Below are 26,255 nucleotides of genomic sequence, written 5' to 3'. Positions count from 1 at the left end.
AAGAAAGAAAGAAAGAAAGAAAGAAAGAAAAAGAAAGAAGAAAAAGAGAAAGAAAGAAGGAAAGAAAGAAGGAAAGAAAGAAAGAAAGAAAGAAAGAAAGAAAGAAAGAAAGAAAGAAAGAAAGAAAGAAAGAAAGAAAGAAAGAAAGAAAATGGTGTGTAGACAATTGCCTGCCCCTTGCCTCCCAGAGGGTCCTCTGCTAAAGCCAAATGTAGATCAAAGTGACTGCAGAGAAGAGAAGTTCTCTTGAGGAGGACTCCTTTATGTCCTATTGGTGTTCACACCCTCAATGCCTTGCCCTCACTCTCTTCTGTGTTCTGGTCCTGGAACCTCACCAGACCTGCATGCCACCTGCTCACCAAGGAGAACAGAGTGATCCTGAAGGCAAGCTGGCTGAGCAGGCTGAGTGCTCTGACATGTCCACCTGCATGAAGGCCATGACAAAGGCTGGCACCAAGCTGCCCAGTCAGAATGTAACCTGCTCTAGGTGGCCTATAAGAATGTCTTCAGAGACTGCAGTTGCCCCTGGAGGATTTTCTCAAATATGGAACAAAAGATGAACACCTCTGACCAGAAGTTATTAAGAACTACTGGGAGAAAGAGTCTAAACTGAGATTCATCTGCACCATTGTCCTGCAATTGTTGGATAAGTACTTAATAGCCAATGCAACTAATCCAAAAGGTAAAGTCTTTTATCTGAAAATGGAGTTTACTTCTAGTAACCTTTGTTGCACATGGTAATGATTGAGAACAAACTATAGATAATTCTGGAGGAGTTTTCCAAAAGGCATTTGATATAAACTATAAAGAGATGCAACCCACACACCCAATCTACATTGGGCGGGCTCTTTTCTGTACTCTAATATGAGATCCTTAATAACCCAAAGCTTGCCTGCATACTAGCTAAAACTACTTTTGTTGTTATTGTTTTGTTGTTTTATTGAAGCATAATTAACATACAGTGTTATATTAGTTTCAGGTGTACAATATAATGATTTTACATTTGTGTCCATTCCTTAGTGCTCACCACTATCGGTGCACTTTTAATCCCCTTTATCTATTCCCCCCCTCTGGCCACCATCAGATTGTTCTCTATATTTAAGAGTCTTGTTTTATTGTTTGCCTCTTTTTTCTTTGTTTGTTCATTTGTTTTAGTTATTAAATTCTACATGTGAGTGAAATCTTATGGTATTTGTCTTTCTCTGTCTTACTTCACTTAACATTCTACCCTCTAGGTCCATTATCTATATTGTTGCAGATAGCAAGATCTCACTCTTTTTTTTTTTTTTTTTTGGCTAAGTAATATTTCACCCCACATCTTCTTTATCCATTCATCTAAATGGACACTTCCATATGGTGGATACTATAAATAATGCTGCAAAGAACAAACATAGGGGTGCATATATCCTTTTGAGTTAGTGGGTAAATACCCAGTATTTAGTGGAATTACTGGATAATATGGTAATTCTATTTTTAAATTTTTAAGCCACCTCCAAACTGTTTTTCACAGTGGCTATACCAATTTGTATTCCAACCAACAGTGCAGGAATGTTCCTTTTTCTCTTCATCTTTGTCAACCCTTGTTTCTTGTCTTTTTGATGCTAGTCATTCTGACAGGTGTAAGGTAATGATATGGCATTGTGGTTTTGATTTGTATTTCCCTGATGATTAGTGATGTTGAGTATCTTTTCATGTGTCTGTTGGCCATCTCTATGATTTTTTTGGAAAAATGTCTATATGAGTCTGCTGCCCATTTTAACTGGATATTTTGTTGTTTTCTTTTTGGTGCTCAGTTGTATAAGTTCTTTATATATTTTGGATATAAACCCTTTCTCGGACATATCATTTACAAATTTCTTCTCCTATTCAGTAGGTTACTTTGTCATTGTGTTGATGGTTTTCTTTGCTGTGCAAAGGCTTTTTAGTTTAATGTAGTCTCAATAGCTTAATGTTTGCTTTTGTTTCCCTTGCCAGAGAAGACATATCTAGAAAAAATGTTCCTATGGCTAATATCAAAGAAATTACTATGTTTTTTCCCTAGAAGTTTTATGGTTTCAGGCCTCACATTTAGGTCTTTTATCCATTTTAAGTTTATTTTTGTGTATGGTGTAAGAAACTGGTCCTGTTTTATTCTTTTGCATGTAACTGTCCAGTTTTTCCAGCACTATTTATTGAAGATTATGTCTTTTCCCCATTGTATATTCTTGCCCCTTTCATTGTAGCTTAATTGACCATATAACTGTAGGTTTATTTCTGGGCTCTCTATTCTGTTCCATTGATCTATGTGTCTATTTTTGTGCCATGCCTAAGACCACTTCTGATGAAGCCATCACAGAACTTAATGCACTGAAAGAAGACTCATACAAAGACAGCACCCTTATCATGCTTAGTGACAACCTAACATTATGAACATTGGGCAGTGCAGAAGAAGAAGGTGAGGTGCAGAAAAATGCAGAAAACTAAATGTATACAAGGTGTCATCCTTTTTCCTTCAAGAAACCTTTTTACACATCTCCATTCCTTGGATTTTCTTTTTTTTCCCCTTTACTTATTTTATTATTTTTTTTAGATTTTATTTATTTATTTTTGCGAGAGAGAGAGAGAGAGAGAGAGAGAGTGAGCCCACACGCTGGGGAGGGGGGAGGGACAGAGGGAGTGGCAGACTCCCCGCTGAGCAGAGAGCCCCATGTGGACCTGATCCCAGGACCCTGGGAAAATGACCTGAGCTGAAGGCAGACGCTTAAATGACTGAGCCACCCAGGCACCCTATTTTTTTTTTGTTTTGGTTTTATTTATTCACTTGGGAGACAGAGCACACAAGTGGGGCGGAGGGGCAGATGGAGAGGGAGAGAGAGAAGCTCAAGCGGACTCCATGCTGAACACAGAGCTTCACGCAGGGCCAGATCCCATGAGCCTGAGATCATGACCTGAGCCGAAACCAAGAGTCAGACACAACCGGCTGAGACACCCACGTGCCCCACTCCACTTGGATTTTCTATAGCAAAGAAACCGATTCATGTTTATGGAATCATCCATTTGATATTTCACAATGGATTACATTTCTTAGAATAGGTGTTTTACCATAAGCCATCTCTTCTTCAGAGGTAAATGATATGTATTGAGTATCGTGTTGAATAAAGTGGATATTTAAGACTAGAAATAAAGGGGTGAGGGGAATGTAGGACAAAATCCCACTAGAATAGGATTATAGGAAAGTACTGAGTTAGACAGTTCCCCATGCTGATCAACAGGTGGCATTAGAGTAGCTTGGGTGCCAACTGGAACAGAGGGTGGAAATATTCAGGATCAAGGCAGTCTTTGGGTGAATGTGTGGGGAGGCAGTGTGACTGGTTGTCTATATTTAGTTATCTCTTATCTCTCTAAATTGTTTATTGCTTGAAGCTAGGAACATTTCCACATACAACCAAAAGTTGTACTGAACTTTTCTGTGCTTTATTTTTCCCCCTTTAAAATGGATATAGGTGCGCCTGGGTGGCTCAGTCATTAAGCGTCTGCCTTTGGCTTGGGTCATGATCCCAGGGTCCTGGGATGGAGCCCCACATGGGGCTCCCTGCTCCATGGGAAGCCTGCTTCTCCCTCTCCCACTCCCCCTGCTTGTGTTCCCTGTCTCGCTGTGTCTCTCTGTCAAATAAATAAAATCTTAAAAAATAATAAAATGGATATAACAGTGATAGCTGCCTTCATAGGATTATTGTGAACAATGAAGAGTTAATGTATGTAATGAACAATGCAGATTGCAGGGTAAATGCTCAATAAATGTTAGTATGACTGCACAATGACCTTGAGGCACATAGTAGGCACATGTAATATCAGCAGGTATTAGTGGATGCATAAATGGCCAGGATGCTCATAAGACTGATATTTATAACTCAGAGACTACCTAGCATCAAAATATCCATAGAACAGGGGCACCTGGGTGGCTCAGTCATTAAAGGTCTGCCTTCGGCTCAGGTCATGATCCCAGGGTCCTGGGATGGAGCCCTACATTGGGCTCCCTGCTCAGCAGGGAGCTTCTTCTCCCTCTCCCACTCCCCTGGCTTGTGTTCCCTCTCTTGCTGTCTCTCTCTCTGTCAAATAAATAAAATCTTTAAAAAATATATCCACAGATCATATTGGTAAGGGAATAATCATTCACGTTGTTAATATGATACTATACTTTAAAAAAAGTATAGTATCTTGGAGTGCCTGTCTGGCTTAGTTGGTAGAGCATGTGACTGATCTTGGGGTTATATGTTTGAGACCCGTGTTGGGTATAGAGATTACTTAAAAATAAAATCTTTTTTTTTAAGTATATAATCTCAAGAGTCCATTGAAATTGTGTCTCCCTGAGTATCATTTGCTTTATGTATACTTCACTGAATCTTTCCAGAGAGGTGTTGTATCAATATTGCAAAGCTAGGCAAACCTATTTTAGTTTATTCCTCAGGTAAGAAGGCCAGTCCCTACAATGTTCAGCTCTGCCCAGACACAGACAGGTCTGCTCAGCTTTATGCATTCAGTTCTATCATTACCTAGAAGGTTACTCAAAAAAGAGGCTGGAATTAGTCTTCCTGTTCTAAGCTTGATAGTCAGTAGACCAGACGAGGACCCTAGAGTACTTGATTAGCCATCAAGCTACATTTTCCCTTCCTAATTTTTAACTCTGGGAGTTCAGGTCTTAGAGTGGGGCTTCTACCCAGATGTCTGGTTTTCATGTCAATTTTTCCTGAGAATGTCGCTCAGTCCTGTACCCTCAGCTGGGGCCTTGACAACCTACCTATCCATTTCTCACCCTCTTATCCTGATATCCCAACTATGCCACTGTCCCTTGGATGCTAGATCAGAGTCTGCTTCAAACACCATGGATCCCTCTGGGGCAACTATCACTGTCCCTTTGACAAAAACTTCTGTAGTCGAGGAGGCAGTAATAATCATCACATCCCCTCTTGAATGTGGATCCAAATTAACCCTGCATTCCCCATACCACTTCAGACCCTATTTTTGGGATTTCTGACAGGCCAGCGAAGGCTGACCAAGCTGCTGAGTTATTCTTCCCTTTCCTTGTCCATGCACATTTCCACCTCCTATACTGGCTTAGAAAGCCTCATTCATGGCTGATAGGAAGGGAAGATTGGAATGGAATAAGAGAAAGGCAGATATTGCAAGGAAGAGGAGTGATAAGAATACTTTTAGCTCCAGAGATATAAATGCTATATGTGGGAATGGAAAATAAAGTGATCCTGAAATTTTAACATAATTTCATAGAGGCAATATGGAGATAAAATGGGATTTAGCTCTGTTTGAGTCCTGCCTCTTCCACTTACTGGTTATATGACTTTGTGCAAGCTTAAGTTAGCTCTCTGAGTCTCAATTTCCTCATGAGTAAAATGGGATTATAAAAATGTTTATTTTGGGGGAAAGGGCACGGCAGACGACATGGACCAGCAACAAACTACCAACACTGTAGAAGAGCCCCTGGATCTCATCAGGCTCAGCCTGGATGAGCAAATTTATGTGAAAATGAGAAATGACAGAGAGCTTCGAGGCAGATTACATGCTTATGATCAGCATTTAAATATGATATTGGGAGATGTGGAAGAAACTGTGACTACTATAGAAATTGATGAGGAAACATACGAAGAGATATATAAATCAACACAATGGAATATTCCAATGCTTTTTGTCTGGGGAGATGATGTTGTACTAGTTGCCCCTCCACTGAGTTGGCTGAAACAAAGAATTTATCATGTATGGAATACAGGAGCTTTTGTATGATTGCCTCTTTAAATGTAGAAGACATTCAAAAGAGAAACCTGCATAAATTTTGATATTAAGAAATGACCAAGGATTCTTCCACTCCTGAAATGAGTTGATTTGCAGAAAACTCAAAAATTCTTAAGCTAAAGGGCATTTTAATTTTTTTCCAACCCTTTCAATAAATGTGATCGCCAAGATGCAGAACTCTTTTTTTCAGGAAAAAAAAATACCACATCCTTTATTTTGCAAGGTTGTGAAGATTAAATGAGATAAGGCATGGAAAAATGCTCCATTTTGGAGTGGTGCTTGTCCTGCCCATGACCAATTCTTAGATTAGAGATTAAAAAGTAATACCCTGTGGGCTGGACTTGGCTCAAAGGTGAGTTTTGTTTGAGTCTCTGTCAGGGGTCCCGAAGACCATTCCTTAGTTTGATGATTGACTAAGAGGATGTACAGGACTAAACATGTAGTCCTACTCAAAGGCTATGATTTATCATGGCAAAGGATATGCAGCCAAATCAGCAAAGAAAAAGCACATGGGGTAAAGTCCAGGATAAACCAGGAATAAACTTTCAAGGGTCCTTTCCCATGGAGTCACACAGGATGGGCTTACTTGCCCCAGCAATAAGTTATAACAACACACATGGAATGCTGCCAAGCAAGAAGCTCATTAGAGCCTCAGCACCTGGGTTTTTATCAGGAACTGGTCATGTAGGCAGCTTCTGCCAGGCAGATATCAAAATTCCAGACTCCCAGAAGGAAAGCAGGAGCTTGGCATCATCCATATTGTTTGTACAAACAGTTCAGGCACAGTGAGTCACTCTTATCAGTTTTGGGAATGGTGGGAGCCCTCCCAAAGTTCAAGTTCCCAAATGCCAGCCAAGGGTCAACCTGTAAGTAGGCCTTTCTAAGAATAAGCAGGTCGACCTGCTATGTTACCATTTTTAGACAGGCACACACAGGGTTTGCCCATGCAGGCTTTTTTTTTTTTTTTTCTTTTAACTTAGTTGCCATTCTTCAAAAATTAAGAAATTTCACTCAGGATTTCCAGCTCCTTGTGAAAAGTCAGATACTGTAGCAAAAATAGATTCATTTTCCCACAAGGCAACAATTGGCAGTCCCCTTTAAATGAGGCTTAAATTCCCTTAAATTCACCCCCATCTCCTTCACTGTCAGTCTTTTCCACATTGAGTGCCGACTGCCATTTAATGTCATGTTTTTGTAACTGGCCATGAGCTGCTTGAAACAGGAGTGGCCAATTGACCAGAGTACAAGAGAAAGAAGCAGGCATGTGGAATACCTGTGAGTCATGGTAATTAACAATAATACAAAAGGGTCACATTTATGAATTTCTGCTGTTGAGGTCCCAAGAAATGCCATGAATCTAGAACTCCTCTCTGGCACAATTACCGCAATTAGTTATGGGTATTCTTGGATTGATATGACAACACTTTTACTGCAATGTACTATAAACCCTTTTCATTTAAGTTAACTTGAATTAGTTTTTGTTCCTATCCACCCAAAGATTACTGACTGGAATAGTGAAAACATAAATAAAACATTGCATTTGTTGTCAGTTAGTACTTTATAAATCAAAGCTATTGCTATCATCATCCCTGCCAAGAATTGTTGGAATGGACTAAAATATGTCAGTAGAAAGGTAAATCTTGTTCAAAGGAAATAGATCCAATGAATATTCAAGTAGTTCTGTATATCAATGTATCCACTTATTTACTAACTCAACAAATGTTTACCAAACACCTACTCTGTGACAAGATACGACTATAGAACAAGATAAAATTTCATCTTTATATTCCTAGCATCTAGAAAAGTACCAGGCTTGGAGTTTGGATTCGATAAATGTTTCCTGACTTCAAAAAATAGTGTTCATTTATAAGGAGATCTAGAAACCTAAGGATAGAGATAATGAAAATAATTTTGTTCAGTACAAAAAGGGAGAAATGCAAGTGATATTACTGTAAGATTATGCAGCATGTCACCTAACTAGACGGATGTTTGAGATGCTACTTTCTAAGTCTAGTTACAAAACTGGCACTGAGGCAATTTAGAGGAGGGACTTCAACTATTCCAATGTGTATTGAATGTTCTATTCTGCTAAAGGCAAAGAATTAGGAAAAGTCTTTACTTGCCACCTGATAATTTTATTACTCAGAAGACTAAAGAAGCAATAAGGGAAACTTATACTCTAGACTTGACTTTTACTAATAAGGAAAAACCAGTTAGTGAAGCATACAGAAGCTACAAGGAGATCAAGAGAAGAGGCAGTGTCACATTAAGGTTGGACACTGGGAGTAGAGTCCGAATTTGTTAGTATTTTTTAGTTGTCAGTGGCAAGAATCCAATTCAAATTTTAACTCAGTCACAGTTGGATCAAGGTTTTCAAAATAAGTCATCAAGAACCACTATTTCTCTTTTGTTATTATTTGCTTTCCTGTCTGCTGGCTTCATTCTTAAGACAGGGTCACCTCTCATAGTGGCAAGATGACCTCCAAGAGCTCTGAGGTTATGTCCTAGAGGGTTCGCAAGCTCATTAGAAAGAGAAGATCTCTTTCTGAACATTTTTCACAGAAGTGTGGGATTGGAGACTCATTTGGCAGGCTTGTGTTATGGGCCCATCCCTAAGCCAATTATATGACCTGTGTGAGGGATGGGAGTAGGAATATATCAGACACATACTAAATCTGAAGCTGAGGAGCTAAAGTCAGTACTATTCGACTAAAAAGGAATAATTCCATGAAGGAAAATTAAGGTGCTATTTCAAGAATTACAGCTGCTTATTTTATTTCATTTTTGTTTTTTGTTTTTTTTAAAGATTTTATTTATTTATTTATTCATTTGAGAGAGCGAGAATGAGAGAGAGAGAGAGAGAGCACATGAGAGGGGGGAGGGTCAGAGGGAGAAGCAGACTCACTGCTGAGTAGGGAGCCCAATGCGGGACTCGATCCCAGGACTCCAGGATCATGACCTGAGCCGAAGGCAGTCCCCCAACCAACTGAGCCACCCAGGCGCCCCATTTCATTTTTGTTTTTGTTGTTGTTGTTGTTTTTATTTTTATTTTATTTTTTAAAAGTTTTACTTATTTATCTGACACAGAGAGAGAGAGCACACACAAGCAGAGGGAGCAGGAAAGCGAAAAGCAGACTCCCTGCTGAGCAGGGAGCCAGACGTGGGGCTTGATCCCTGGGACCACAACCTGAGCCAAAGGCAGATGCCCAACCAACTAAGCCACCCAGGTGCCCCTGTTGTTTTGTTTTTAAAAGATTTATTTATTTATTTTTCTGGCTCCCAAACTTAAATTTAATGTAAAAATAACAGAGGGATGATAGATATGATTACATAAAAATATAGAGATTTTACACATCAAAACACAAAATAGAAATAAAATACAAAGAATAAACTGACAATAATATTTACCATATATAAGACAAAAATTTAATGTAATTAGTATATAAAGCTTGCATACAAATCTCTGAGAAAAAAGTAGTGAAATCCCAATTATAAGTGGGTAAAGGGTACCAATAGACTAGTTCACCCCCTCTTTGAAAAATGACTAATAAACATAAGAGAAATGTATTCAACCCTAAGAATATCAGAAGAATATGAATTTAAAAAGCTATAATTTTCACCAATTAAGGTAGCAAATTGTTTTGGATAAAATATTCCATACTGGCCTAGGTATGGTGAGACAAATTCTTGTGTGCTCTGTTGGAGTAAATATAAATAAGGACATCTTCTCAGGGAAACAATTTGGTTGTTTGCCTCAGAAGTGTAGGTTTATTTTAGATTCCAGATATATAACAGTGAATAATAAAGACAAAAATCGTTGTTTTATTGGACCTTGCACTCTAGTGAGAAAGAAAACTAGGGGTGAGAAAGACAATAAACAGCTACATTAATAAAATATATAATATTTCAGGTGGTGATATGTGCTGTAGGAAAATATCAGGGAAAAGGAATAGAAATCACTGCAATTTTATGTAGGGTTATCAGAGAAGGCCTTATTGAGACGGGGACATTTGAGCCAAAGCAGACAAGAGAATGAGCTCTGTAAATATCTGGGTAAAAGGGGAGAAGGAAAGCAGTGTGTTTGTGGATTTGTATCTTGCAAAAGTGAGCCAGAGGAGAGTAGGTGATAGGTCAAAGATTGTAAAAGGTCTTGAAGGCTATCGACTTTGATTCTAATGAGTTGAGAAGCCACTGGAAAGCTTGAGCAGAGTAATGACATGATCTAGGTGACATTTAAAATGTAAACCAAAGGGAGGATGCAGGAGATTAGGTAAGAGATCAGTATAGTAATCCAGATTAGAGATATTAATAGTTTAGACCAAAATGATATAACAGTGGACTTGGTTAAAAGTGGTCAGATTCTAGATATATTTTCAAGGTAGTGAATTGTGGGGGGCAGGAGAAAGTATCAAGGATAACTCTGAGATTTGTGGCAAGAGTGATCAGAAGCCTAGAGTTGCCATTAACTGAGATGGAGAAAACTGTCCGAGGAACAGGTTTGTAGAAGAATAGGAGTTCCACGGCATTCTTATTAAATTTGAGATACTTGTTAATGATTCAAAGTGGGGATGTTGATGGGCACTTGAATATATGTGTCTAGGATTCAGGTAAGAGTTCTTGGCTGCAGAGTTTATCAGTATACAGATATATAATGCCATGAAACTGGATGAGATCACTGGGAGAGAGAGAGAGTATAGAGGAAAGAACTCCAAGAATGAGGTACTTCAATGTTTAGATGTCAAGACGATGATAAGGAATTCCTAAAGAAGACTGCAGGCTGAGAAGCATCAGTCAATGAGATAAGAGGCAATCTGAGAGGATGAGATATTCTGGAAGCAAAGAGAATAATATGCTTCAGAGAGGGAGAGATCACTCTGTCAAATGAAGAGAGGTCAAGTGAAAATAAGGACTGACGTTTGGATTTAACTACTTGCCATGAGCAGTTTAAATGGTCTGAAGGTGAAAAAACCCTGTAGAGTCTGTTCAAGAGAGAACGAGAAGAAGGGAATTTGGAGATTGCAAATATTAAAAACTACAACATAGTTTATATCTGTGTTGTGCAATAAAACAGAGCAGAGAAATGGGGCAGTAGTTAGAAGAGGGATATCAAGAGAGGATTTTTTTTAAATGGGAGAAATTTATATGTTACAGAATGATCCATTGGAGAGAGGAAACTGATGATATAGGAGAGTAAAGGCAGAACTGATGGAGCAATGTTCTTGAGGAGATATGCAAAACAACAGATGTCCACTACAAAAACATATGGGAGATTTTAGAAAAACAGATTTCTAAAAGCCCAGAGAAAGTCAACTATAGTTTTATGGCCAACATCATTTAAAAAGGACAATAGATTAAGAAAAATGAGAGAGACTAAGGGGTAGAATTCTGATGCAGTGGAGGATTCTGGCTTGAACCTAGATTTTAATCACCATTGGCATTTAGTGTCAGGGCATGAGTCCTCCATTATTGTGCATGGCAGGAAAAGGAGTCTCCTGGGAAAGAATTCATTCTAAAGGAAGAGAAAGTAGTGCTCTTAGGTTTGGACCAATACCTGGCCAACAGGAGGGGAAATTAGTAGAGCATGATGTCTATTGCTCAGGTTTAGCCTCTGCCCCAGAGGCTATAAACCCATGTTAGAATCCTAAGGAGAGGGGAATACAAGAGATGAAAGCTCTGTTTCAATAAACTATGTAAGATACCACAAGAACAAGACAATGCTATCTTGTTACTCATCTCTTAATGCTAAGGCCCAAAGGAGAAAAGCCTTGATCCTACTTTTGTGCAACAGGCTTCAGTGCATTAAAGATTCTAAAAATTGCCTCCTCCAACTTTAACATTCAATGAGTCTGAAATGGTGACCAGTCCCCATAGTGGTGGCCAGTAGAGGCCAGCCCCCATCACCCTGAAGGAATGAAAACCAGTTCTAAGAGTGGGAGAGATTTTAATAGTTTGTAGCTTCAGGAGAAAATACCCTTAGCATGGATATCACCTGCAGTAGTGGCAATGGTCGGGCACTACCAAGTAACTTCATGGGAAGCAAAGGTTTTGTCAGCAGATATCTCCAAAGGTGGTCTGGGTAAGAGAGAATCATGGCAGACAGAGGGGAGAGCTGACATGACTTGTTGATGAGCACACATGTCATACCACCTATGAACTTCATAGAGACAACTGGATGAGACTTTAAGAGTAGCTACAAGTCCTGCAATAGGGTTGGGGTGAAAATCAGAAAAAAAAATACTATTTATTACCATTAATATGATTCCATTTTATGCTTAGGTTGGTGTAGCTAGGAAAACATGGGTTATAAGAAATTACAATCACACATAAAGCTGATGAGGAAGAAATACCAAAGAAAGAACATGTGACTCAGGAGAACGGGCTCTGTTGAGATAGATGCTGATAATAGAGGTATGCACAACCAAGGACACAGACGGAGGGAAGACTCAGGAAGGATAAAGCACAGAACCAGCTGAAGTTGAGGATAAAAAGAAACAGTTCAGTTAAAACAAAACAAAACAAAGCTATGTTTGGAGGAAGAAAATGATGTAATGCTGACAGACGGCAGAGAAAGTATAACCACTTAACTATTGTTTCACTTCTTTTCTGTTGTTTAAGTAAAGAAAATGGTCTTCAAAAGGGAAAGTAGAAAACATAACTAAGCAGGAAAATGAGAGATCCTCCTCATTTTTTACTTTTCTCCATTTTTTGAAAGTTTTAGAATGAGTATTATTTTTTATATTTTTATTATATAAATACAAATATATAAAATATAAATAAATATACAAAATATAAATAAATAATAAAATATATAATATATAAATATATTATATAAATATATATATAAATTTTATATTATATTTTTAAGTATTTACTTAAAAAAAGATTTTTTAGGGGTGTCTGGGTGGCTCCCCTTGGTTGGTTGGTTAAGTGGCTGCCTTGGTTAAGCGGCTGCCTTCAGCTCAGGTCATGATCCCAGAGTCTTGGGATCGAGCCCTCCATCGGGCTCCCTGCTCAAAGCGGGGAGCCTCCTTCTCCCTCTCCCACTACCCCCTGCTTGTGTTCCCTCTCTTGCTGTCTCTCTGTGTCAAATAAATAAAATCTTTAAAAAAATATTTTTAAAAATATTTTATTGAAAAACAAGAAATTAAAAATCGATATATATATAAAAGATTTAGCAACAGTCCAAATCAATGCTTTAATGATGCCAAGTCCACAGTTCCAGACGAATTATAGCCTAAGGTATTGGGAGAGTACAGATGTAATAATGAGACACGTGCTGATAGTCTTTAAATCATGATGAAGAACAAGAAAGTTGCCAATAGATTATACCTAATATTGACATTTTATAAAGGAACTTTATATGTCTAATATTAGCTACTGGTATCTGCTACATGCTAGGCATTGTGCTAGACCAAAGGTCAGTAAAGTATGACTCATAGGCCAGTTTCAGCCCACTGCCTGTTTTTGTGCTAAGAATGATGAGTTAAATGGTTTGCAAAAAAATCAAAAGAACATTGCATGCCATGTGAAATTTATATGAAAACCAAACTTCAGGGTCGACAAAGTCTTATTAGGACACAGCCATGCCCATTTGTTTACATACCGTCTATGGTTGCCTTTGTGCATCAGTGGGAAAGTTGGGTAGTTTGACAGAGGCTTATGGCCTGCAAAGCCTAAAATATTTACTATTTAGTCTTTATGAAAAAAAAATTCACTGATCCATGAGCTAGATATCTGATGTTATCTCTAATCCATGACAACTATGAAAGTTTGTATTTCATTAGGTCCTCTTCAGGTCTTACTCAGGGAGGTGGGCTGAGCAGCCACTCTTATCCCTGTGATAAAATGGAAGCTCAGAACATTTAAATAACTCGTGCAAATTCACACCGCTCACATGGGACTCGTGTTGGTCTTCTTTTCTCAAAGCCCACACTCTTTATAGCATACCAGAAAGCTAGAAGACAAGCGATGACAAAATGTTTCTCTTTTTTTTAGTGGAGAAAAGAACACTAGAAATTTTATTCTAGTGAGTTTCACTTTATAAAGATTTTATTTACTTATTTGACAGAGAGAGAGAGAAAGCACAAACAAGAGGGAAGGGTAGAGGGGGAAGCAGACTCCCTGCTGAACACGGAGCTCGATGCAGGGCTCAGTCCCAGGACCCTGGGATGATGACTCGAGCTGAAGGCAGACACTTAACCGACTGAGCCACCCAGGTGCCCTCTAGTGAGTTTCATTTTAAATGTCAGAAAAAAAATTAAATTGCTAAATGAGTGACTATAAAAATGTAAGAAAATAAAGTATTCACTAAGAATCTTTCCTGCTTTGATCATGTTTCTATTTTATAAAATATTTTGTATAATATAAATGCCTTAAAATAAGATTTATGATAAAAGAAAATTATAAAGAAGGACTTTGACTCTTACATTTAGATAGTGCTTTACAGTTTTCCAAAGCACATTTACATGTACTATTTTATTTGAGATCACAATTCTATCAGCTTGGCAAGGCAGAGATTGTGAGACCTGTTTTGCAGACAAAGCTCAGAAAGATTAAATGGCTTATGTAAAGTCACAAAACTAGTCAAGATTTGAACCCAGCTCTCTGACTTCCAATTCAGTGTTCAGGGCAAAATAAAACAGCTATGTTTATTGCCTTCTTAATTTGTGCCAGGAACTGTTCTAAATGCTTTATCCGTATTAACTTATTTGAGTTTCACAGTGACACTGTGAAATATGCTCTATTATTATTCCCATTTTACAGATGAGGAAACTGAGGCACAGAGTGATCCAGGTCCTTGCTTAAGACCACAGAACTTATAGCAGGTGATAGAGCCAGTATCTGAACTATACTATCTGACTCTAGAACCAGAGCACTTAGCCACTACAAACTGCTTCCTCCTGGGGTATCTGACACAGCTTCCCACCGTATCACTCTGGCCTATTAGGAAATCTGTGTGCTGGATGAAAATGCAGCTACAGGACTACATTGCCTACTGAATAACAAATACTGAGAGTAGTGATTAAGGGTTTGCAGTATCCTGAGTTGTAGGTCCTCAGAAGACAGCAGTTTATAGTGAAGTCTTAAGTTGATTGTTCATTTTTCGCCTATTGCGTTGTATTGCAGATTACAAATATAGGAAGTGGATCTGAAGATTGTATTATCTGCTTTTAACTAAGTAATCTTCTCAAAATGAGAGGATTGTCTGAACGGATCCATACAAGAAAACTGTGTGTGGTGAGTAGTTCATACAAATGAAAATGTATGTATTTGCACATTCGAAGAATGCAAGCACAATCAACAAGATGATGGCAGAGCCACCCACTCCTTGTAAAAGTGAGGGGCAAACCTTTGTCAACAGCAATGAGATAAAACAATTGATCATCTAAGCCTATGTCATATATGTAGTTTTATTGCTCTATTTTTTTTTAAAGATCTTTATTTATTTTTTGAAAGAGAGAGAGAGACAGTGAGAGAGGGAACACAAGCAGGGGGAGTGGGAGAGGGAGAAGCAGGCTTCCCGCTGAGCAGAGAGCCTGATGCGGGGCTTGATCCCAGAACCCTGGGATCATGACCTGAGCCAAAGGCAGACGCTTGAGGACTGAGCCACCCAGGCACCCCTACTCTCTTTAGAAATATAATTAAAAATATACAAAATTATAGAAAATCATTAATAAAAATAATTTTGCAGTCAAAACAGAGAACACTGACATACATTATATATAAAGTAAAACCGAACCTTGGGCAATGAGCTGGATCAGTGAGTTCAGTAAATAGCAGGAACATTCAGATAGTTAAATGTTTGGGGCTTGTTCCTGTGATCCATACAATTCCCATCTTGCTCTTTGTTTTGAAAAAAAATTTTTTTAATTTTATTTATTTATTTGAGAGAGAGAGAAACAGTATGAGAGGGGAAAGGGTCAGAGGGAGAAGCAGGCTCCCCGCTGAGCCAGGAGCCCGATGTGGGACTCGATCTCGGGACTCCCAGATCATGACCTGAGCTGAAGGCAGTCGCTTAACCAACTGAGCCACCCAGGCACCCTGTTTTGAAAATGTTACAAGTAGAATGTCTAATTTGGGTATTGTAAGCAACTCCCTGGAAGTTATTTGCAATCATTCTAAACTAGTGATTAACCAAGTATATACTGGACCAACACCATTAGCATCACCTGAGAACTAGCAAGAAAGGACCCCCCCACCCCAGATGTACTAAGAGAAAAACTCTGAGTATAGGGCCCAACAATTTCTGTTTAAACAAGCACTCCAGGTGATTTTATTTGAGAACCATGTATGTGTCTAGAACAGTTAAATTAGAAATAGTTGGAAGGATAGGAAGGAGTTTCTCAATATTCAAAGATGGTATTGGATAAAGGCCATTTAAGGTGAATCTACTTAAACTACAATTTTACAGTCTTACTATTCAAAGTAAGGACCAAAGACTACCAGCATCAGCATTCCTGGGAGCTTGTTAGAAATGCGGACTCTATGGCCCCTCTCCTGACCTAGTTGAATCATAATCTATATTTTGACAAGATCTCCAGGTGATTCCTGTGCACATTAATATTTGTGATGCTGTTATAGAAAATAGGTTTTTAAATGTTTGATTGGGAGGGGCGCCTGGGTGGCTCAGTCCATTAAATGTCCAACTCTTGATTTCCGGTCAGGTCATGATCTCGGGATCATGAGATCAAGCCCCGTGTCCTGCTCCACCATCAGCAGAAGTCTGCTTGAGATGCGCTGCTTGAGATGTGCTCATGCTCTCTCTCTCTTCCTCTCTCTCCCTCTGCCCCCCCCCACGTGTGTGTGTGTGTGTGTGTGTGCGCGTGCGTGTGTGTGTGTGTGTGTGTGGTGGGGGGATACACATGCACTCTCTTTCAAATAAATAAATCTTTAAGAAAATGGGAAAAAGCTTAAAATATTGTTATTTTAACTTTTTCTCTTGAATAAAATCATATGATAGTATGGTATAATATTCTTCAACATTTTATGGCTGACTTTTGTAGTACTATCCTAACTTTTGTAACAAAAATAATTTGAGGGCTTCATTATTTTCAAAGCGCTTCTTCTAATCTTTGATCGCCGAATCATTCTCTTTTGAAGTGCTTGTCATCAGACCTGTTTATTTTCTTTTAGTACACGCACATCAGATGGAACTTGCTTTTCCATGGCTTTTACGTGATCCTACAGTTTTCCAACATTATGTTCACTGACTTTATGAAGTATACCTTGCTTTTTAAAAAAATTCACAATTCACTTTAGGGTCAATTTCCATTACATTTGTGGATGTTTACCTCCAACATTCAGGCAGCAGCTGCTGGACAAGCACTTTGACAGGATGGGTGGGGACGGACGAAACCTAGCGTTAAGTTAGAGGATGTTGGGTGGGGACAAATTTTATAAGTGGTCAGTTCATTAGTTGAATATGTCCGTGTTATGATAACTACTGCTTTATTAGGTAGCCTCTTAAATGGGATGGTGGGATAATGGAAACTCAGATAACAATGACACAAATGTTAAGGGTGATTGTCTCCGGGCAATAAAACTCCATAGAATTTTTATTTCCTTTTTTGTGCATATCAGTATTTTCTAAACTTTCTATAATGAATGCATGTTATTTTCGCAACCAGAAAAAAAACTCTATTATGTAATAATTTTTAAAATTGAGGTATAGTTTCTGTGACACGACCGGATCCAGTGGAGGCCGGCGAGACTGGCAGTGAAAGAATTCACCCTAAGCAGAACAAAAGAGAGAGAAGTTTACAGAATACACTGCAAAGGAGTAGTGGGCAGGACAGCAAAGGAGAGACTGTCTGCCAGGAGGGGGGGGCGGTGGTGGTGGGGTTGTGGGGGCTGTAGTTAAGGGGGGAAGGTGAGGAGGTATGGGAACATATACAGTTCTCCTTTTTTCTAACCCATTGGTCAGCTAGGACTTGTGGATATTTTGAGGTGGGTTGCCTAATGGACCTGTTTGTATTCAGCCCAGTGGCCCCTGTGGACCCTTTTACCTTACTCAGGTTTCCATTGCTCAAGTTGATTGCCTAAAGGCAGCCTCCACCATTCACTTTCAATAAAATGCACAGAGAGCCTAAGTGCTCAGTTCAGAGCTGCGGCAGTTGCTAAACAAGATATGAGCTATTTTCATCACCCAGAGGGTTCCTTTGTGCCCCCTTTAAATCAGAAATTACCCTAATACAGCACTCCTCCTGTGATACACATTGCTTTTCCAGGGCTTACTAACCTCTATGGTTATTTCAACGTACTGCCCTGGAGCAGCACACTGTATTGGATTTTAGCAAATACACGTTTGTGTTGGCCTCCAGCACAGAACTTAGGTATACAGAGGGGGTCAATGCGCAGTCTGCATTTCTTTCCATATATTCCTCTTTGTGTATGTCCAACTCATATTTTGTAGAAAATGAGAAAAATAATTTCCCCTCCCACAGTCATTCCCTTTTCTCTTTCCCCTTCCTGCTTTGAAACAGCTACTTCCTGCACTGCCAACAGAGAATTCTATTAAGACGAAAGCTTTGTCCTTGCCAAGGCCTACAAAGAGCTCTAAATACAGCCTGCTTGCCAGTGTCTAGGATAGGAAGAGGCATGTGTCGCCCCCCCCCCATATCATGTCCCCCCCCACCGATGCCCACATCTGCCCCTCACACGTCTCCTTCTTATTGTTCTGGTTCATGGTAACAGTTAAAACAGCAAAAATAATCTTGACTAAAAGATAATAAAGTTTAAAACACACAAAGTGCTTTCATAAAGGTTATCTCATTTTGTTAGGCATCCCTGCAATTCCACTTAAATCCTATGGGGAAATACTAGCATTCATTAATTCATTCCTTTGTTCATTCACACAGCACATATTTATATACGTAGATACTATGTTCTAGACAAAATACTAGGCACTAAGTAACAGTGGCAGAAAAAAAAAAATCCCTCACAAAACTTATTGTCCAGTGGGGAACCCAATGAGTAAATAGGGAATTCTGACTCAGTGTAACAGTTTGTGTAGTAGCATACTGAACCCAAGTCAATTATAATACTGAAAAATTAGAAACAACCGAACTATCTTAACAATAGGAAGATGTCAAATTACTGCACAGCTGCTTGTTGGAATGATTTGGAACCATTAGAAGTCATTTTGGGGGAAGGTACATTTGAGGATATATAATAAACACACATTACTTTTATAATCAGATAAAAAAAATTGTAAGGTGAAAAACACAATTGTAATAAGTATGCCAAGGTACTACCTAGCCAGCACATAGTGATGGAAATATTTATCTTCATATACGCCTTAAATTGAAATATATTTTCTAATGAAGTTTTAAATTTTAAAATGTGCCCTTATAATTTTTCTTTTAATAGGTTATCTATAATTAGTTTTTCGGATTTTTTTGTGTTCTTTTTTTAAAGATTTTATTTATTCACTTGAGACAAGAGATACAGAGAGAGAGAGAGTGAGAGCATGAGCAGAGGGAGAGACAGAGGGAGAAGGAGAATCAGACTCCCCGCTGAGCCTAGAGCCCTACAGCGGGCTCAATCCCAGAACCTAGAGATCACGACCTGAGCCAAAGGCAAATGCCTAACCATCTGAGCCACCCAGGCACCCTTAGTTTTTTGTTTTTAAATATAATATTTAAAACAGAGTTTTCAAATAGATACCTATATTTATATAACTGTTTACAGTGCTTTCATACATTATTTCACTTCATCTAAAAAATAATCCTGTGAGGTCAGTGTTGTTAACCCCCTTTACAGAGGGAAAACAAGGGTCAGTGATACTCAAAGAACATAACCAACATCAGAGTTAGTGGGTGGCAGATCTAGAACTCCAATTTAGTTTTTGGGTTGTTTTTTTTTTTTACTCCAAATCCAGAGCTTCTTGCATTTCACATTGGTATCTCACTAGTTTTATTTACACCCCAATGGGTCACAGACTTTTCAAAGAGGGGTGTCTGAACTAGCAGATTATATGTTCTTAATTTATTTTCACTGTTGCTTCTTAGAATTAATTACTGAAATAAAATAAACTTAATAAATTCCTAATATGTAGAAGGACCATATCAGGGAGTCCAACTCATACATGCTTTAGGTATTTTAAAGTATTTTTAGTATGTATTTGTATTTTCCTGATTATAAAAGTAAAAACTCTTCATGTAGAATTTTTTCTAATTAGGATTATTGTCATGTCTGTTAAAAAAAAAAGTTTTTTCTCCTCAGTGTGGTGGGTCTGCTATATAGTTTTTTCAAATTTATGTTTTATCAAAATAATACGTAGATTCAGAATTAAAAAGTCAAATAGTATGATTAAGGTTGTAGTGAAAAAGAGCAGTCCCTCTTCTGGTCTTCCTAATCCCAATTCCCATTCCCCAACAGGTAACTTCTGCAATTTTTTAACTACTTAGGGGGTGTATACCTTGATAATCTGAAATAATATGTGAATACCACTATTTTCTTTCTTCTTTTTTTTAAAGATTTTATTTATTTATTTGACACAGAGAGAGAGAGACTGCAAGAGAGGGAACACAAGCAGGGGGAGTGGGAGAGGGAGAAGCAGACTCCCGCGGAGCAGGGAGCCCGATGCGGGGCTGGATCCCAGGACCCTGGGATCATGACCTGAGCTGGAGGCAGACGCTTAACGACTGAGCCACCCAGGCACCCCTCTTCTTCTTCTTTTTAATTGCAGTATTAGCTTTTATACTTTGATTTTTCTTGGGGCCCTCCCTCTCTTTCTCCTCTGACACTCCTCCTCCAGGAAGGCGTGATTTACCTGACTAGCAAGCAGGCCTGCCTCAGCCCACTCCTCTTTTCTCTTGCACGCACCTGCCTGAGGCAAGGTGCTTTTTGCTTCTGTTCCATGAGCAAGTGTACGGGGGCAGAGTCTGCCCTGTGCCTGAGACCAGTGATGGAGCAGCTAAGTAGGCATAACTCATGGTTGAAATATTAGGAAGCTCACCCTTCACGGTTCAATCCAGTTTCTGTTTGACAGAAACTGTTAACACCCCACCCCATATGCCACACCCATCCTTATCTAAGTTTACCTTCCTGTGGCTGTAGCAACAGCTGCCATCTGACTGACACCTCCTGTGTCTTTGCTTCTCCACAGGAGGCCCTTCTGCAGCCCCACAGGTACGCTTAGTACCACGGGAATCAGAAATGCAGAGTCAACACCATCTTCAACTACTGGGACTGGCTTCCCTATTCCCTGGTGGGACAATTCTAAGGTGGGTTCCACACAGTTTTTCAGAAGGTTCCCTGGGGGATTAAGTTCACTGACATATTTTACGGGCTTTTTTCCCCTCTCTCTCTTTCTCTTTCTCGTTTTTTAATTCTCTTTCTCGTTTTTAATTCACAAATTTAAAAAAAATTGCAATAATTAGATACAAAACTTTTTGGGGGGTTTATCAGCCATTACTACTTCTTATTTTAGAAAATAACTTTTATAGTTTTTTAGTAGGCAAGAAATTAAAAATAAACCAGAACAAATACTAAAATGCTTCTTTAGCTCACAGAAAAGGTTTTCTTCTTAACTGTATTTATTTAAAGACTTCTAAAGCTTTGCAAACTGAAATCAAAATGATACAGTGAAATATAAAAACACAAAAATTCTCCAATTCAGCCAGCCTAAGATTTAATCTTTTTCTTCTGGCAGAGTCTACTATTTATAGTCTATATTTCTTTTAAAGAAGAGAATAAATTCCCATGAAATGCTTCTTACTACAATCATTACTACCAAGTATCCTATAAAATTTCTGGATATCTGCACTGCCAACAGAGTTATTAGGTGAAGTCCAGTGTTTAGTGATGAAACAGTCCTTTAGTGAAGCAGCCACAGGCAACTTAAGTAAGAGGGAGCAAGTGCTTGACTTGAATTAACAAAAATTACCTGAATAACTTCTGGCAGTTATTTTTGAATTGTGAAGACCTGACCAGAAGGTTAAGGAACAGCTGGAGGCACTAAAAGAATTTTTCTAGGAGAATCCTCAAGGAAAATATTGTCCACAGGTGAATGCCAGTCTTCAAAAACACTGAGCAGTCTGATTCTGATTCCTGGGATCCAAATTCCATCACCTCCCCCATCCCCTCCTCCTCCACCTCGGCCAGTGACTTGGCCTAGTGGTTTCCCTCCTCTTAGGAGATCCTGAGATGGGTATTGTAGGGTCTTAGCTTCAGTGAAACAAAACCTGCTTTCAGCTCATTACCCCAGTGATGATTCAGTCAGACTCAGCTGGATCCCATTGAAGGGTAGCTGATGTGGCTGCATTTATGAAACTGACCCCCAGAAAAGACATCTTGCTAAAAGTAACTTTTCTTGCACTAACCAGCACATGGATGGTGCTCAGGAAATAAAATAGCACTCTCTGAGAGGGTTGAAAGGCACAGAGAGTATCAAGAAAAGTAGCTTCGGGTACATTTTTACAGGTGGATAGAGGACTTTAGTGTATAGTTGTACACCAAGTATTTCAGCAGTATTTGCCAGAGGCCTGTCTGGGTTATTGAGAAAGGTCCCCGATATTTGAAAATTGAGAGTTAAGAACTTGAGTGCGGCATCTGACAGACATGAATTGAATTCCAGTTCCACCACTCACCAAGGGCAGGCCCTTTGGTAAATTCCTCAACCACTTTGTTTGCTTCATTCATTCATATAAAATGGGGAAAAAAGATATTAAAATCTCATAGAGTTTTTGTAAGGATCAAACAAGAAAATGTATGTGAATGTTACTGCTTTGCAAGTAGAATTCTAACACTGCTTTGCTATCAGCTTATATCCACTTATGAAGAGTGTCATAAAATTACTTAAAACTATAGCCTTTTAAGTTCTAAGAGAGATATGTGAGTGACTCAACTTCTTGAGAAAAATGACAGAAATAAATATTTTGCTTGTCTCTTTGGACATAGCAAGTCATAAATCTCGGCTTGTGAATCACCATTCAGGAGTCCCCTATAGGACAGAGAAACCCAGTTTAGCAACAATCCAAGAGGCAAATTACAAAGCTTCCCTGAGAGTGAGTGGTTCTTGTTTCTTCCTCAGAGTACATTCAGTGACCAGCCATGAACAAAAAGTCTTCAGAGATTATAAATAATAACATTAATGATTAAGAGAAACAGGCAACAGAGGCAAAACAAGTTGGTTCTGAGTCAAACTGATAGGGATGGATCCTGAAAAGTCTTGTACTTTTATTTCATTATTTTGAAATTTTTGTGTTTCCTTTTGAAGAGTCATCCTTGCTGTGGTGAGGGAACAAAAAAGATACGGCAGGAGGGCAGAGGGGGAGGAAATCTACAAATGAAATTGTAAGGTTCTTTTAAATGATTATCGTCTGTATTGCAAAGGGATTTCGGTAAAGCTGATATTTGTTGCTGATCTCCCTCTAAATTGGAGAGCAGACCTGCCCAGATTTTTTTGCTATGTCTCAGTCATTTGTTTTTGATTCATCCAACAGCCCTGACAGAAGCAGAGGAGTAAGAATCAAGAAGTGAGAAACTCTAACCTGCCTAGATATTGGCATGTAAAGTAAATGTAGTATAGCATGACAGTCTGAGATCTTCAGTACAGAACATTTATGGGCTGTGCAGTGACCAATAAAATTTTTTTTTGAATTTATATGTCCCAAACAAGCTTAGTTTTATTAAGGTACTTCCATTTTTTACCCTCAAACAATAACTGTCTTGTTGGGGAGAGAAATCTTGCAAACATAAAACAAATTGTGCTAGCACAGCATAGTAGTTGTTAGGAGTTAGTCGGACAGTTAGGTAGTCAGGGCCAGGGTCCCCAACAAGAAAATATGGAGTTGGGACAGCAGAGACAGAACAGCACTAACATCCTGTTTTGCAGCTAAAACAGGAACACACTAGCATTCTGCTTGCAGCCTTTGCAAAAATGACTTCTGCAAAATGTCCCAAAATAAAACAATTAACCACAAAGCATTTGTCACTATCACGAGCAAGGGGCAATTAAGACATAAGCCCCCAGATGTCAGCCCAAAAAAGACCATTAGCACAAAAACATTAACCTATTAGGTAGACAGATACGTGATCAAAGCCCTGGTTGGCACAACTCAGCACACCCTGCTTGCTTAAGATAGTTCTGCAAAAGAGCTCATAAAAACCCCTAAACTTAGAAACTCCAATGGCAACCGTCTCGGGTACCCTCTCTCTTTAGGAGCTTTGTACTCTTGCTCAATAAACTTTGCTTTGGTGCCCACCACTCTTTGTCTGGTCCACCTCTTCATTCTTCAGAGTGGGGTGACCAAGAACTGCCGGCACTAAAGGAATAGAAATCCTGTAACATAGTTACCAACTTGGAATCTGGAGTCAGACTGCCTGGGTTCAAATCCAATTACTGGCTGTATAACTTTTGGCAAGCTGTTCAACATCCTAGTGTTTCTGTGTTCTCTTCTGTAAAATGGGGATGATAATATAATCTACCTCATAGAGTTGCTGTGAAGATGAAATGAGTTCATACATGTAAAGCACCTAGAATATTATTATCTGTGATCATCTGGCATATGCACTTGTCATATATTATTTTTTTGAAGTCTTCATAACGACTCTAGAAGTAGGTGTTATTAACTCTAGTTTTCAGGTGGAAACTACTAACCTTTGGGGCCTGAGAGCCCTTGATTTGAATTCTACCTCTGAGATGTTTGGCCTGGCCAAGATACTTAAAAATAACTAAGCTAATATTCATGAGATAATGCCTACTCCCCAGTATTCTGTTAGAATTGAATGAGTTGTGGGATGCCTGCGTGGCTCAGTGAGTTGAGTGTCTGAATCTTGGTTTCAGCTCAGGTCATGATCTCGGGGTGGTGAGATTGAGCCCCGAGTCAGGCTCCAGGCGGGACATGGGGCCTGCTTGGTATCCTCTCTCTCCTTTTCCCTCTGCCCCTCCCCATGTGCATGTGCTCTCTCTCTCAAAAAAAAAGAAAAAAAAAAGAATTGAATGAGTTGATGAATGTAAAGGACCATGACTGGCGAAGGTTGCCAGACCTGTTGCATTGCACATCTCTAGAAAGCCTTGTTCTCCTTATATTTTATGAAATTGGGACCCAATATCATTTCTAATATAGAAATCCTTATTTAATCATATTCAACCTTAGTTGAAGTTTTCATTGATGAAAAGCTCATTACCTTAAGTGGTCTATTATTTTTGAGGATTTTTAATTGTTGAGAAGGCTCTCCATTATGATGAACTGAAATCTGTCTTTTCTGGGGGACAGTTATATAATCTTAGTATTTATTTCTAAAATATGCATCGGAAATGAAACACATTGTTACTCAAATGCTTTTACTGGTTGGTGTGGGCTTTTTTTTTTTTTTTAAATTCCAGTGTAGTTAACATACAGTTTTATATTAGCTTCAGGTAGAAATCTGTCTTTCTTATAACATGAACCCACTGAGCCTAGTTCTGTTCTTTTGAATGGCACAGAATGAGTCTAGTACAGGGTCCTTAAGGTTCTTACACAGGGTGGGTGAAAGGAAAGCATGAGCCAAGGATAACTATGCATACATTTCAGGGGTCCATGAACCTAGTTGGGGAAAAAAATGACATCTCTATTTTCATTTATCTCTAATTAAATTCAGACTTCCTTCAATTATGAATGAAGGCAACAAACAACAGCAGTCTTAACAGTTCCTATGAATTTGTCAACAGAAATTATACCTATTTTCATATCACATTCCAGTTGTTCCAGAAATCTTAAAATATCATTCACAGTATAACTTGGCAATTTCAGAGGTTATTAGGTCTGTTGCTCCATTGTGTTATTTATTGTGCTAATAAAAATCATATATGTTGCTATATCACAAACTTAACCCTTTCACCTCTATGTCTTTGCTTCTGTTCTTTGTTCGACTGATTCCTAATAGACCCCCCCTCTTTGACAACCAAACTCCACTTCCTCCCTTAAATAGACCAAATGCCTATCAGTGGATCATCTCTCTTCAGGGGCCTCATCCAATTTATAACACCCTTCCTTGCCTTTCTTTCTTTTTTTTTTTTTTTAAAGATTTTATTTATTTATTTGACAGAGAGAGACACAGCAGAGAGGGAACACAAGCAGGGGGAGTGGGAGAGGGAGAAGCAGGCTTCCCGCTGAGCAGGGAGCCTGATGTGGGGCTCGATCCCAGGACCCTGGGATCCTGACCTGAGCCGAAGGCAGACACTTAACGACTGAGCCACCTAGGCGCCCTCCTTCCTTGCCTTTCACTTAGATATTTTCTCTCTCAACTTGGTGTAACCTAATAAAGGCATGCAGAATCAAAGCATTCATCTTTAACTGAGATTACTAGTTTACCTACAAAATCTCAATTAAATGACTAACAGGAGTGTCAATGAGGATATTTCTAAATCAGTCATTATTTCATCATTGACTTTTCCCTCGAGGATTTTCAAACTCACTTGTACAAATTATTGTTTAAAAAACATAATATTAATTGTTCTTTATGCAAAAGATGTGTTGGATGTA

General features: G+C 38.9%; 1 long non-coding RNA gene and 2 pseudogenes across 1 annotated transcript in view; all 3 read left to right on the top strand.

Annotated features, from left to right (window-relative positions):
• Positions 1-344: 344 nt before the first annotated feature.
• On the top strand, positions 345-2,463 carry LOC112832525 (14-3-3 protein theta-like; annotated as a pseudogene).
• Positions 2,464-4,861: 2,398 nt separating this feature from the next.
• LOC112832524 (U6 snRNA-associated Sm-like protein LSm3 pseudogene) lies at positions 4,862-5,775 on the top strand (annotated as a pseudogene).
• Positions 5,776-14,915: 9,140 nt separating this feature from the next.
• The window catches only part of LOC141374165 (uncharacterized), a 64,173-nt gene continuing 52,833 nt past the window's right edge, over positions 14,916-26,255 (top strand). The window contains exons 1-2 of the long non-coding RNA XR_012380817.1: positions 14,916-15,021; positions 20,894-21,011. This is a non-coding gene — a long non-coding RNA (uncharacterized lncRNA). The remainder of the gene's footprint in view (positions 15,022-20,893; positions 21,012-26,255) is intronic.

The sequence above is a fragment of the Callorhinus ursinus genome, unplaced genomic scaffold, assembly GCF_003265705.2.
Source record: "Callorhinus ursinus isolate GAN/ISIS: 27379988/994484 unplaced genomic scaffold, GSC_fseal_2.0 scaffold14, whole genome shotgun sequence".
Lineage (NCBI taxonomy): Eukaryota > Metazoa > Chordata > Mammalia > Carnivora > Otariidae > Callorhinus > Callorhinus ursinus.
This window is presented reverse-complemented; position numbering and strand designations above follow the sequence as displayed.